Consider the following 14,539-nt stretch of genomic DNA (forward strand, 5'->3'; position numbering starts at 1 on the left):
GTTTCTTCTTTGCTGGTTTTGGTCCACGCCGGGTATCCCCCGGTACCCCAAATTATTGGGGCATTCCCCTATCCGCCACCTGGGGACGCGCCAGGTAGGAGACCAGCAACTCCCCCCGGTACACAACAAGAGTTCCAGTACCTACTCGAGATGGGTATCTGCCGACCCTCTAAAAGTCCTTGGGCTAGTCCACTGCATATGGTCCCAAAGAAGGCAACAGGCGAATGGAGACCCGTGGGAGATTACCGTCGTCTGAACGCGGCAACAATCGAGGACAAATACCCAGTTCCAAACTTGCACGACTTCACGCATTTCTTAGAAGGGAAGACCATCTTCACAACACTAGATCTCGTACGTGCATATCATCAAATCCCCGTCGATGAGGACTCAATCCCGAAAACTGCGATTATCACCCCATTTGGGTTATTCGAATTCACCCGCATGCAATTCGGATTGAGAAACGCAGCGCAATCCTTCCAGAGATTCATCCATGAAGTACTGGAAAATCTGGACTTTTGCTTCCCATACATCGACGATATCCTGATAGCATCCGAAAACGAGGCGCAACACATAAACCACCTTAAGACGATATTTGAACGTCTACAAAAATTCGGGTTGACCATCAATCCGGAAAAATGTGTTTTTGGTGAGGAACAGGTCAAGTTTCTAGGTTACCAGGTCTCCCAGCAAGGTTCCACACCGCTCCCGGAGAAGGTAGCAGCCATTGTTGAGTATCCCCTGCCTAAAACTATTTCAGACTTGAGGCGTTTTCTTGGTATGATCAATTTCTACCGAAAATGCATACCAAAAGCAGCTCACAACCAACGAATCCTCCACGAATTACATAAGAACGGCAAGAAGAACGATAAAACTCCCATAAGCTGGACGGAGGAAACTCAAGCAGCCTTCGAACAATGCAAGAAGGACCTAGCAAATGCTGCAATCCTGGTACACCCTAGCTCATCGGCACCAATTTCACTCACAGTAGATGCTTCTGATTCCGCAATGGGAGCAGTAGTCGAACAATTTGAAGACAACTTATGGAAACCACTCAGTTTTTTTTCGAAGAAATTTTCGAAAACCGAGAGGAATTACAGCACTTATGATCGAGAATTACTCGCTATTTATTCAGCTGTAAAGTATTTCAGATATATGCTGGAAGGCAGGCATTTCAAGATTTTCACCGATCATAAACCGCTTACATATGCTTTCCGGCAAAAGTCCGACAAATCATCTCCGAGGCAATTCCGTCATCTGGATTTCATCTCACAGTTTTCAACGGATATAGATCACATCAGTGGTAAAAGCAACGTCGTAGCTGACGCTCTCTCCCGGATCGGCTCAATCGACGCACCTCAACCGGTCGATTACGAAGCCCTAAGCAGACACCAGGCAGACGATCTGGAACTGCAAGCAATGTTGGGAGATCCTCAAAGAACCGCATTGAACCTAAAGCAATGCAATGTATCTGGCACTGATGCAACCGTTTACTGTGACGATAGCAACTCGAAAATCAGACCCTTTATCACAAGAAGTTTTAGACGATCTATTTTCGACAGGTTTCACAACCTCTCCCATCCAGGGATAAAAGGAACCACCAAGCTGATATCCACAAGGTTCGTCTGGCCATCCATGAATAAGGACATTCGAGACTGGACCAAAGCTTGTATCAGCTGTCAAAAAGCAAAAGTCAATAAACATACATACACACCATTGAAGCAACTGCAAGTCCCAGACGCCCGTTTCCAGGATATCAATATAGACATCGTCGGACCACTACCACCGTCAAACGGCTACAGGTACTGTCTGACATGCATAGATAGATACTCCTGCTGGGCAGAAGCATACCCGATGGCCGACATGGCAGCGGACACCGTCGCAAAAACCTTTTACGACAACTGGATTTGCAGATACGGAACACCACTCAAGTTAATCACCGACCAAGGCCGACAATTTGAAAGTTCTCTTTTCAGCGCTTTATCCATTTTACTAGGTTGCAAACGAGCTCATACCACGCCATACCATCCTATAGCGAACGGCAAAGTAGAAAGATGGCACAGAACTCTCAAAGCTGCAATTATGGCCCACGTAACGGAACGCTGGACGGAGGTTCTTCCCACAATACTGTTGGGATTACACTGTACCTTGAGAGATGAGGTGGGCGTTTCACCGGCAGAGATGTTGTATGGAACAACTCTACGACTTCCAGGAGAATTTCTCGAACCCTCTAAGCCAGACCATGACCCAACATCTTTTGTACAAAAACTGAAGCAGAAAATGAAGCTGTTACAACCGATCCCCACTAGCAACCACAGCAGTAGAAAAATCTTCGTTGCCCCGGAACTAGAGACCTGCACACACGTCTTTGTGAGGAACGATATGGTGAAAAAGCCTCTCCAACCTCCCTACGAAGGTCCAGTACCCGTAAAAAGCCGTAGTGACAAATATTTCACCGTCACCATGAGCAATAGAGACGTCAACATCTCCAAAGATCGGTTGAAGCCAGCCTACATTCTCCCTACAGATCCTATAGCGCACGACCATACCTACGTTGGCCAGAATCAAGTGAAATCTGCAGGTAGTAAAAGAAAAACTGTACATTTCAGCATACATGGTAAATAGTATTTTCAGCAGTGTACCAATTATATTAGCATATAGGTAGTTGCCATCATGTACATCAAGCCCTGTATCATTTCTTATTTCTGGTAAATTCGGTACTCCGTTTCTAGGGGGGGAGTATTGTGGTGCATTATACACTCGAGAGTAGTTCACACCGAGAACCTGCACCGACAAGTGACACTCACAGGAGTGACAGTTGACGAGTAGCAGGGACGGAAATAGCGAAAGGGTTGGTTAGCTATATAAACCCAAAACAGACCCTTAAAATCTCTCTTATATCTCCGATCTCTTATATCTCCGATCTCTTATATCTCTGACCTCTTATATCTCCGATCTCTTATATCTCCGATCTCTTATATCTCTGACCTCTTATATCTCTGATCTCTTATACCTCATATACTCTTACTCTCAGTTCTCTCGAGGTAACGTACCACGATTATCACCCTCAGTATAGTATATACAGACTGTGATAATAAACGTAGCAATAGTTTTGTGTAAATAAAGATAGTCGAGCAGTATCAGCGCGTATTTTGTATCTACGACTAGTATCTTTGCCGGGTTAGAATACTGGTCCCTTCAGCGTGTCCGACTCGTAACGGGAGAATAGATCACCCCGTTAGCACCCACAACACGCCGCGTTACTCCGAACCCTATCGGTAAACGCAAACACCTACAAACCCGACATCAGCAAGACAACGCGCCATGTCACAAATCGCGAATGACAATGAAGTGGTTCTCGGATAATGAGATTGAGGTTATAGATTGGCCTCCTCAGTCACCGGACCTCAACCCCATTGAACATCTTTGAGCGATACTGAAGCACAAAATTAGAGAACACTCTATTACATCAAAGGAATCACTAAAAAATGTTTTGATTTAGGAGTGGCATAATATTACTCCATAAGAATGCCGAAGTTTAGTGTCAAATTTACCTAAAAGAATCGCCGCTGTTATTAAAGTTAAAGTTTTTTCTGTTAAATATTAATGTTTAATGTTTTATTTTAATAAATATTACTATTTTGATCAACTGGTATTTTCCTTTTATCTCGAATATAAAATAATTTAAAACGATTGAGTTTTAACATAAGTGGCAAATACTTTTGGCCAAGGCTGTATATAAACACACAGGTTCATGTGTGTGTCTGAAACGATGCTTAATAAATTCATTCCTTTTCTACATCTTGATATAATAAGACACTCTTTTAAATGTCTTGATATAATAAAACACTCTTTTAAATCTATGGGACCGCATAGTGAAAAATAGAAAATCATTAGTAATTAGTATGTTTTCTTTTCACCCTCATAATCCAATAGTAAGTATCACAGTGCACTCTAAATAGTGAATGACCTCAGTGGAGTGATAGAGCCATTCAATAATTAATTCACATATCGAGACCCTATTGTATAACGGACGCGTATATTTTTCCACCGGGACTCGTCTCAGACTTAACTTTCAATGTTTCGTTGTTACACGTGAAAGCCACAAGTTGTGTTTCACATTAGAAAATTATTTCTTGGAGTTTTATTTGTCCTGTGAGTTGTTTAAAGACAATTTTCTTAAAAATGGATCCATCTCTGTATGTGAAACAACACAATTGGTAAGGTTTTCGTTGTTTATATTAAAGTGTTGGACTTTTAAAAGTTTAAATTAGTAAAAGTCAATGTGATAAAGTAATAATATGTTGCCGCTACAGTTACAAATGTTCATTATTGTAATTTAGTGTAAAAATTTTTTATTTTTGCTAAACGTCCGTTATAACGGACGGGATGCGCCATAGTACAACGCAAATTTTTTTTTGGTAAATCATAAATGCATTCATTTTTCAAAGTAATTTGGTGGTAACCTTATACATATATACTTTTTTAGATTGTCTTTAGAACAACTTCTTGAAACTTTAGAAAAGGATGTTAACGTTTTTCCTCTTGACATATATGCGGAACTTCCACGTGATGAGAATGATACAGACATAGATGAAGATTTTAGTGACGACAAACATACTGCTGATCTGAATTGCCTAGGTCCCAGAATGCTTAAAACTACTTGTGAGGTAAAATCCCGATTTGGACAATCAGTCCAAGAGAAGGCCGTCGTTTAGAAAGGCTGTGTGGGAAACTCGATGGAAGACTCGGATTCCAGACGAACCTTTATCAAAATATTTACGTCGAAGTAAGGCAGATAATATACCAAGTACTTTGCAAAAAAAAGACACAAGTGAATCAAAAGAAGAAAATATAATTCAGTTGGAATGTCAGTAAGTCAAAATTTGACATGAGGGTTGAATGTATTCCCAAAGAACCGTTGAGCGAAGCTAATGAATGTCAAACGCCATTGGACTATTTCCGCCTGTTTTTTCCCGAGCAATTGTTACAAGAATTTGTTGTACAAAGTAATTTATATGCTGTTCAGAAGAATTAGTCGCTCAATACGTCATTAGATGAAATGAATGTTTTTTTCGGGGGTCTTTTGATGTCAGGTTATGCAAAATACCCCAATAAAAGGATATTGTGGTGTAGTTTGCTGGACGTGCCAAAATTGCTTCAAGAAAGCATAAGACTAAACAGGTTTGAACAAATTTTGCGAAATTTTCACTTGAATGACAATTCCCAATTGGATCAACAAGACCGCTTGTATAAACTTAGACCGTTGAAAACACACTTGTACCACGCATTTCAGTATCACGGAGGACTCGAGGAAAATTTATCAATCGATGAAAATATGATTCCTTACTACGGAAAACACTTTGCCAAACAGTTTATAAAATCAAAACCAATAAGATTTTGATTTAAGAATTGGGCACTATGTACCGACTTTGGGTACTTAATCTCTTTTGAGATGTACACTGGCAAAAATACAAGCCAAGAAAATACATTTGGTGTTGGCAGAGATATTGTAGTTAGCCTACTGAAGCAGGGAAACATTCCATCAAACAGTGGGTATAAGATATTTTTCGATAATTACTTTTCATCAAGCTCTCTCATGAATTATCTTGTTGAGGACAGTTATTGCGCCAGGTCTACTATTCGAGATTCTCGAACAGGAAAATGTTCTTTGCCAGATACGAAAGTGATGAACAAAAAGAAGAGAGGTTTTTACGGCTTCAGAACTGATGCTGAAAAAAGTTTGCCTAGTTCGCTGGAAAGACAACAAAAGTGTCACTTGTATAACTAATTATGACGGAATTGATGTAGGGACCTGCACAAGATATTCACGTGAAAAAAGATGCAGAATATCGGTTACACAACCAAGATTGTTCTCGAATTATAACAGAAGAATGGGTGGTGTTGATAAAATGAACCAATCAGTCGCAACGTATCGGACTCGAATTAGGCAGAGAAAGTGGTGGTGGCCAATTTTTGTATACTTTCTTGATGTTGCAGTTTCAAACGCCTGGATTTTGTTACGCAAGCTGAAGCCAACAGATACTTTTGCTACTAATGGTCTATTACACTTTAGAAGGAGAATTGTTGTGGATTTGTTCACAACGTATGGTACCTCATCTTCTCGTGGAAAATCTATATCTACACCAAGCGAAAATGTAAGATTCGACGGTAAAAATCATCTTATTGACTATAACAAGACTGACAGAAGATGCAGATTGTGTGGAAAGAAAGCACATTTCATTTGTATAAAGTGTGATGTTGGGCTACACCCAAAATATTGTTTCAAAACATTTCATACTAATTAACTTCCTATGCATACAGTCCGTTTAAACGCACATGTTATTTGTTTTTAACTAATAGAAATAAAAATCAGAAATTGGCCATTTTTGATTTTTTATTATTAAATAACTAAGATCTGCCGATTAAACTTTCTGCACTAATGGGTTAATCACTATTGCTGGATGGTGGTGTTACACCATGCTCTTCCCTGAAACAAACTTAAATAATTAATACACAATAAACTGCAAAACTCTCGTTTATTACCTTTCGAAAATTAACCACTGCTCATGTACAATTTCCTGTGTTCTATGATTTGGGAATTCGATAATTAGATATCTCCCTTCGGTCAAAGTAAAGCGAATGTGTAACCCTTCTGGGGTGTTTCCTAATATCTCGTGTAATGGTATGCTCACTGTACCATAATTATGAAGGACTTCTATTCGTCGTTCTCCTTGGGTCCCAACGAATGAAAGATTTCCATTTACTCGTATAATAGTTCTGCCGTAGGAATATGAAAACATACACGGATAGCTGTTTGCTATTTTCAACTTGAATGTTTGATACGCTTTCCAAGTATGTAGCACGTTCTCGACTGAAAATAAAATATTTTACACTTTAAAAGTATAAAAACAGATTAAACGCATACGTACAATCCATTGTGATTTTTTCTTTGAGCGAAATAGATGAACATTATAATATGTGTTAGGTTAAGAGTGTTCAACAGTTCAGTACAATGTGAGATTTAATACTTGTAGGGTGTATGGCGTAGCCAGCAGCACGGTGCAGTGTCACCCGTCTATTAATGACAGTGATAGTGCACTGCGAACCAGAGCAACATCTCGGTTCTGTAGAGAATTTAAACAACGGCGGAAAGCATTTTCCGTAATGGTTTCTGGAATGTTCGACCAAAAACTCTATAAAACCGTTGATCACATCAACAATTCCCTCTTTTCTCTTTTGGGCTACTCGACATGTACTCCAACTGATAACAATCATACTTTGTACACAGTAGAAATAAGTTTATTCTAAGTTTAGTAATAAAACATTTAACGTTCCTGTTTTACGAATTCTGTGTGGAAATCCCATTTGTGATATCCAATGGAAAACGCCTAGTGATTCCATACATCGACGACAGGACAGGTGCATGACCAAAAATTCCATTGTTGACTTTGGAAGGAAGTTGTCTGAGAAGTTATTGTTGTGCAGTAAATGTTTCAGCTGGATTGCGTGATCATGTTGAAAAACATGTCGCGTAACATGTCTTATCAAGTAGGCAGTGGAATTATTTGAGCGTCAATCCGTATGTATTTAATACGTTATGCCTAATCTCAAAAATAAATGTGTAGTGTTTTTCTTGAGATACCTTTCGCTCCGCAAACCTGCACCGACAAATGATACTGTCATGTAGATCTCACTTGACGGGTGACAGCAGTGGTCGGACAAAAAGGAGTTGTTAGTCTTTAAAAAGAAAACAACCCCCTAAAATTACTCTTTGGTCTTAAGTTCTCTCGAGATAATGTACATCTCTAACATCCTTAACATTAAACATACAAAACTGTGATTGTGTACAACATAGTTCTTAACATAAATAAAGTGGTTCTGTCGCAAGAGGCGCACATCATTCTCAAGGATCAGATTTTTTGACGGGTTGGAATACTGATCCCGCAGCGTGTTCATACTGGGACAGTAACGATCGCCCAAACCGTGTACACCACATACACGCTGCATCGTTGTTGACGCCGTGTCGTTATACGGAAAACCCTATAAACCCCGCAAATGTACCAACCTAACCTCGTTTCAAAATTCAACTCTGTTTACCTTTATTATTAGTTGAATTTTATTAAAAATAGTCTTTTCCAAAGCATCACGAATTTGTGTATTGGTTCGTTACAGTTTTCTGAGTGTTAAAAATGGTATTTACACTGGAACAAAAAGCCTTTAGGGTTGAGTCTTATTTTTGGAATGGCCAGTTCCTAAACGGAGAATGGGCTTATAAAATTCAACCTTGCCTTCAAGAGTTTCTTGAAAAGTTTTCCTACATTGCAGTGCTGGAATTGCAATTTCGTAGCTCTTTGGATTATGTTATGAAATTGTTTTGTAAAACTGAGAGTGTTTAAAAGAATTCAGGAAAAGGTAGACCTACTAAACTAACCTCAGAACTTGTTGAAAATGTGAGGCGAGTAGTGGATGACAATCTCAGCACATCTTTAAGGAAACTTTCTCAACAATTGGATGTATTGTGTAGCAATTGTCACTTAATTGTTAAAAAAATCTGGGATTGTATCCATACAACGTGAAAGTGTTTCAGGAACTGCAGCTTAGAAAATTTTAACTAACTAGCACATAAGTCTGTGGAGGCTTGGAAAATACTGTTTTTAATAAAATCCAACTAATAATAAAGGTCAACAAAGTTGTATTTTGAAACGAAGTTAGGCTGGTTTGTTTATATTCGAGATTACGCAGAACACATCAGACATACCAATGCGCACTAAAATAATTCCATGGCCTACTTGATCAGAAATTTTTTAAGACACCCGGTAGAAAGAAATCAAACTCAAGTTGCTTTAAATCAATATACACGTAATTATATACAGTGGCTCACAGTCAAAATGATGCAGCTAATTTTTACTGATTATTTTGTTTTAATTTTTTTAATAGAAACATTTATTTCTGTTTTATTACATTATCTTATTTTTAATTAATACAAGATTAACTAGTCATATAAAGAATTATTCTAGCTTGTGTGGTTCCCCTGCAAACGTAATTTAATAAAAAAATGATGATCACAATCAAAATGATGCATAAAGGAAAATATTCAAAAACATAATTTCTATTACAAACTAATATCGAGTAGCTCCACCTTTAGCTTTAATTACTTCTTTTAAACGATTAGGAATTGATTCAACAAATTTCTTTAAAAAATCTGGATCTAGTTTGGCCCATTCTTCTGATAGAGCTCTCTTCAGGTCGTGTTTGTTGAAAATATGATGTTTTCTAACTTCTACGTCGAGTTTATTCCAGACATTTTCAATTATGTTCAAGTCTGGTGATTGAGCAGGAGTTTTTATAACTGATGGACAATGATAAAGCAACCATTCCTTCACAATTTTTGCGGAATGCTTAGGATCATTGTCTTGATAGAATTTAATATTACTACTTAAGTCCAATTTTTTGGTACTAGCTTCAAAATTTGTTTTCAAAATATCTAAATACATAAATCTGTCCATATTTCCTTCAATGAAATGTAAATTCCCGACTCCAGAGGCAGCTACACATCCCCAAACCATCACGTTTCCTCCTCCGTGCTTTACGGTATTTTTTAAATGTTGAGATAATAACTCTTCATTTGATTTTCTCCAAACATTTATTCTTCCGTCACTGCCAAACAAGTCATATTTACTTTCGTCTGTAAAAATAACAGTTTTCCAAAATTCTAAATCCTGCTTTAAATACTTTCTAGCAAACAGTAACCTCGAGTTCTTATTTTTCGGGCTGATGTACGGCTTCTTCCTAGCAATTCTGCCGTGAAGACCTTTAGCACGTAAACATTTTCGTACCGTTTCAACACACACTTTTTTATTTAAGTATTTCTCCACCAAATCAGTCAATTTTGGTGCATTTAATTTGGGGTTTTCTCTTATGTTTCTATAAATCCATCGCTCGTCGTGTTGATTAAAAATTTTTCGGCTGCTTTTACGAGGTTTGCTGATAATAGGATCTTCCTTTTTATATCGTTCTATTATATGTTGAACTGCCGAAGAGCTCAAATTAAGAATTTCCGCAATTTTTCTTTGACTTGTGCCTTTTTGAAAGTTCAAAATTACTGCCTCTCTTATCTCTATGGATGTATGGCGACCCATTGCACTTTTAATATGTAAACTGCTGCAGAATATAAATTGAACTAAATACAACTTGCTACAAACGAGAAACATTGGAATGTCATTAGTAAACATATTTTTTACCTATACTCGCTTAATTCATCATTTTTATTGTGACGTGCTATTATGAAAAAATGTATTTTAAAAATTTGGTTTAGTATAATATATGTCGGAGTAACTTGAGAAGTATTCTCTATTTTTTTTGTATTTTGTATATGGCTTCTTTTTATTAACAGAAAAAGAAAGAGAGAAGAGACAGACAAACCAGTTCACTATTCCACGACCGCTCTTCTTCCCATCAATCTATTAACTGCCTGTTCTTTGTCCCTGTTGTCTTAACTTTCCCAGTTCTGGTGAGTCCTTCAGAACCATGGGAAAAGTACCTGCTAGTCCCTATTACAAAGGAACCAATAGTTTAGTGTCACCCAAATAATTAGCACACATGGCCACTTAAGCGCGCCGTGGCAATAGTGACCTCGTTCGACAGTGCTTTGTCTTCAGATGGCCCTGTCAGCCTGCTCTTCATCTTATTGTCTATCCTAATGTTACTTTTACACATCTTAAAAACTAATAAATCTCCGACATATATTATTATTTCACATCCCAGGGAATAGTTTTTTATATAGCTTTTATTTGCTATTAGACTTATATTATAAAAAGTAAATTATCATAGCAAAATTGGAAAATTTAGGTATGCATCATTTTGACTGTGTATTAGGATAGGATATAAGATAGATCAATGCAAGTTGTAGAATCTCGGAAAATCCCCAATGAATATGTTTACTTATTATTTTCGCTAATTGGCGCCCATCTCGTTAGTTAACTTTTGAAATGCATTGGAGGAGTCGATTTGACCCCACATCAGGTTAATTAATCATTTTTATACCTAGCTCTCATAATTAAGTAAATACAGGGTGTCCTAGGGAAAAGTGTCCACCCTGAATATCTTCCTTGTTGTTCGTTAAAAAAAAAACGCTAAAACACGTCAACTTTGATAGGGAGGGGGACATCATTTGGTGAAAAAGTCGTTTTCGAAATGTCATCCCTTATTAGATTTATGTATCCCGCCAGTCTAGATCCAAAAAGGAATAAATAATATTAGATATCAATTGTTGGAGTCTTAAGGGAAAAGCCTTCTGACACCAGGTATTCTTTTGTACGTGGGTACCGCCACGTCAAATCAGGACGATGGTCGAGACAAAACACTACCGTAACGTCAACAAATCTATATTTAAGAATCTGTGATAACTATTACTGAACTAAGTGCGTTAGAATCTCAAGTATCAATTTGGAGGAAGGTCGGATCTTTGTTTATTCGTAGAGTTCCACTCTCAATCTGCCCAAAAAAAGGACGCAGGGAAAACGAGCAGAATTTGGTTTCGGCCCATTTTGTTCTAGTTGACCAATCAGAACACAAATTTGGTAGGTTCCCACGAACTTAGGATTTTTAGATTGAATGAGAAAAAACAGACCTTAAAAGGTTTTTGCAATTAACGTCTTAACACATGTGATTCTGCGAAGGGCCAAATCACTGATAAGGACTGGTGAGTGGCGACAGAGTCACGGTGTGTTAAGTGTACTCGAGAATATTTTTACCTAATGGTTCTCACGGTCAAACCAGAACATCCCTCAAGTTGAGCGATTTATGTATTGGTTATCGCTTCGTTTGAGATGAGGCATAACAGATGATTTGGACGGGTATCCAACACAGGAGCCAGAAGTTGGTTTCTCGATAAATTATCGACTTGACCCCCACCATCTTCATCACCCGAGTTTTCATCTGTATTCTCACCTGTATCCGGAGATTCTAAATAAATGACAGCAATATTTAAATCACCTTCAAAGGCTACTTCAAGCGCTTCTTTAAGGGTAAAACCACCACTATAACAAAAAGAAAATACTGGCGCCTTGGAGGACTGACGTTGCCATATGGCAACACTCAATTTAGAATCACAAAAACTAAGTACAAGTTTTTTTTATTATAATAATTTCCGTCTAAAGTAATACAATACTTTATCTAACTCAATAAAATAATATAGGCGAAGGAAAAAATTGCATTTTTATTATTGTATTTGTGAATACTTACACAAAACACACATCCATTTTGATGACATAAAAAGCGTAATAAATGTTTTAGAAAATATTGGGAAAATATCACTGAAAAAACTGAGAACTAGAAGAACGACCTTTACTGCGTATTCCAGAACAACTGTTTCAAACGTAAACATTACCTATTAGTGATACAGGGGAATTACCCGGTACAATTTCTGCTTTGCCAAATGGCAACGCAAGTCCTTGATGAGTTAAGAGCTAACGTCTAGACTCATTAAGAATATTGATGACTAGATAAAATAAATAAAATGTGAAATAAGACATACATGTTAGAGTAATTAAATATTTCACCAATAGAATTATAAGTCGATCCTATTTCTTCTTTTTCTGACTTAATACACTAGACCGATGGCCCAGTGTAATCCGATATTAATGATGTTAATATAAACAAGGGTCTGAGCGTGGTTCAAGGAAAAAGAAGGAAGGGCAGTTAGAAAGATGATTTTGTTCGGGCCTCTTGGCTCCAGATGAGTTTTTCGGTTTTTGGTTTTTTTTTGTTGTTCCGTTGAAAGGTGGAAAAAATAAAGAGTGCTGTCTGCGGAATAGAGTCTCGTTTTAATCTACCTACTAACATACATGCCCCACACTGAAGAGGTTTGCGCGTTAGTCTTAAAAGAGATACTGCTCTTGCTTTTTCTATATGAAAATAAAAACGCTCTAGCTTGCATTGATATCTAGTGCTGTGTTTCATTGATACCTATTTTCTTATGAAAATCAAATATCCCTCTATCCCTGGAAACTACCCCTTTGAAATTTTCAAATTGGAAGAGGGGTTGTGTTATAACTCATTTGAAAGATAATTTTATTCTCGACATGGTCAAGCTTCTATTTTTTATTTTTGTACGTTAGTCTTGTAGAAATTAAACAAAAACCAAATAACTTCATTTTAACCATGAATATTATGTTGAAATCCTATACTCAACCATAAGTTATCCAAATTAATAATAAACAGTTTTTCTAGCGGCGTCTAAAGACAAACGGATTGATTTCCTATGTACGTAGCAGTTATGATTATATATTTTTCTTCTTAGAGTTAGTTCTATATATAAGTTTAGTCTGAAGATTTGTCGTCCACAAGACGTACACGATTCTTGGTCCTCTCTAATTTCTTTTCTTTTTTGGATAATAAAGTTATTTCATTCTAAGTTGTACCTCTTATTATCTCCTAAATTCCAACATATTATAGTAATAAATGCTGAAAGTGTACAGTTAAACTCAAAACGTCTCGAAGCCCCAAAAGTATCAATAACAATAAAATTTCTAACATTCCATTTAAAATTGATAAACCCTAATTCTTTTGGAGGAACAATTTATTGATATTTTTCTCTGCACTTAGTGGTTTTAGTACTTCGTAGCAAGACTACTTTGCGGTTTGTTCAATTTATAATCTGATCAAAATGGTGTATACGTTACAAGAAAGAATCGAGATTATATGTCTGTATTACAAAAATAATAATTGTGCAAAAGCAGCAGCTCGTGTCTTCAATTTAAATAATCCTGATAAAAGAATATGCCACCCTTATGTATCTAAGTTGCTAATGAAGTTCAATGAGAGTGGTTCCATCCAAAATAAAAAACAAAGTTGATCGCAAATAAAAAATAAAGTTGATCGCAAATAAAACATAAAGTTGATCGCCTAATGAGAAGTGAGGAAGTCCAAATTGCGGTTCTGGGACATGTTCAAATGGACAACAGAACATCTGTACGAAAGGTTGCTAAGGAATCCGGCGTTTCAAAAAGTACTGTTCATAGAATTTTAAAACAAGTAAAATTTCTATCCTTATATCATAAAACTAGTACAGGAAGTAAATGAGGATGATTTCGACCGTCGGTTAGAATTTTGTGAATTCTTTAGTAACATGTTACATTTAAACAGAAATTTGTTGTATAATACATTTTCTGATGAATGTTCATTCTATTTAAATGGTGAAGTTAACAGACATAATTGTTGTTACTGGAGCGATGTCAATCCTCATTTGTTCCGAGAGACCCATACGCAATAACCTCAAAAATTGAACGTTTGGGCAGGAATTTTGGGTGATCACATAGTTGGACCAATTTTCATTCCTAGAAACTTAAATGGAGGCAACTATCTACAACCTCTACAAGATACCATATCTCCCAGGATAACTGAAATACTCGAACAAGACCCCCACCTCTTAGAACAAGAATTAGTTTTTCACCAGGATGGAGCACCTCCACACTACACTGCTGCTGTCCGACAATTTCTTGATAAAGAATTCCCTGGAAGATGGATTGGCAAAAGAGGT

General features: G+C 37.2%; 1 long non-coding RNA gene across 1 annotated transcript; it reads right to left on the minus strand.

Annotated features, from left to right (window-relative positions):
- Positions 1-6,376: 6,376 nt before the first annotated feature.
- LOC136415221 (uncharacterized) lies at positions 6,377-7,006 on the minus strand. The gene is made up of 3 exons (XR_010752595.1): positions 6,930-7,006; positions 6,544-6,871; positions 6,377-6,487 (listed from the first exon to the last, which is right to left on the minus strand). It is a non-coding gene; the product is annotated as an uncharacterized lncRNA (long non-coding RNA).
- Between the last annotated feature and the right edge of the window lie 7,533 nt (positions 7,007-14,539).

Source organism: Euwallacea similis, chromosome 19, assembly GCF_039881205.1.
Source record: "Euwallacea similis isolate ESF13 chromosome 19, ESF131.1, whole genome shotgun sequence".
Classification (NCBI taxonomy): domain Eukaryota; kingdom Metazoa; phylum Arthropoda; class Insecta; order Coleoptera; family Curculionidae; genus Euwallacea; species Euwallacea similis.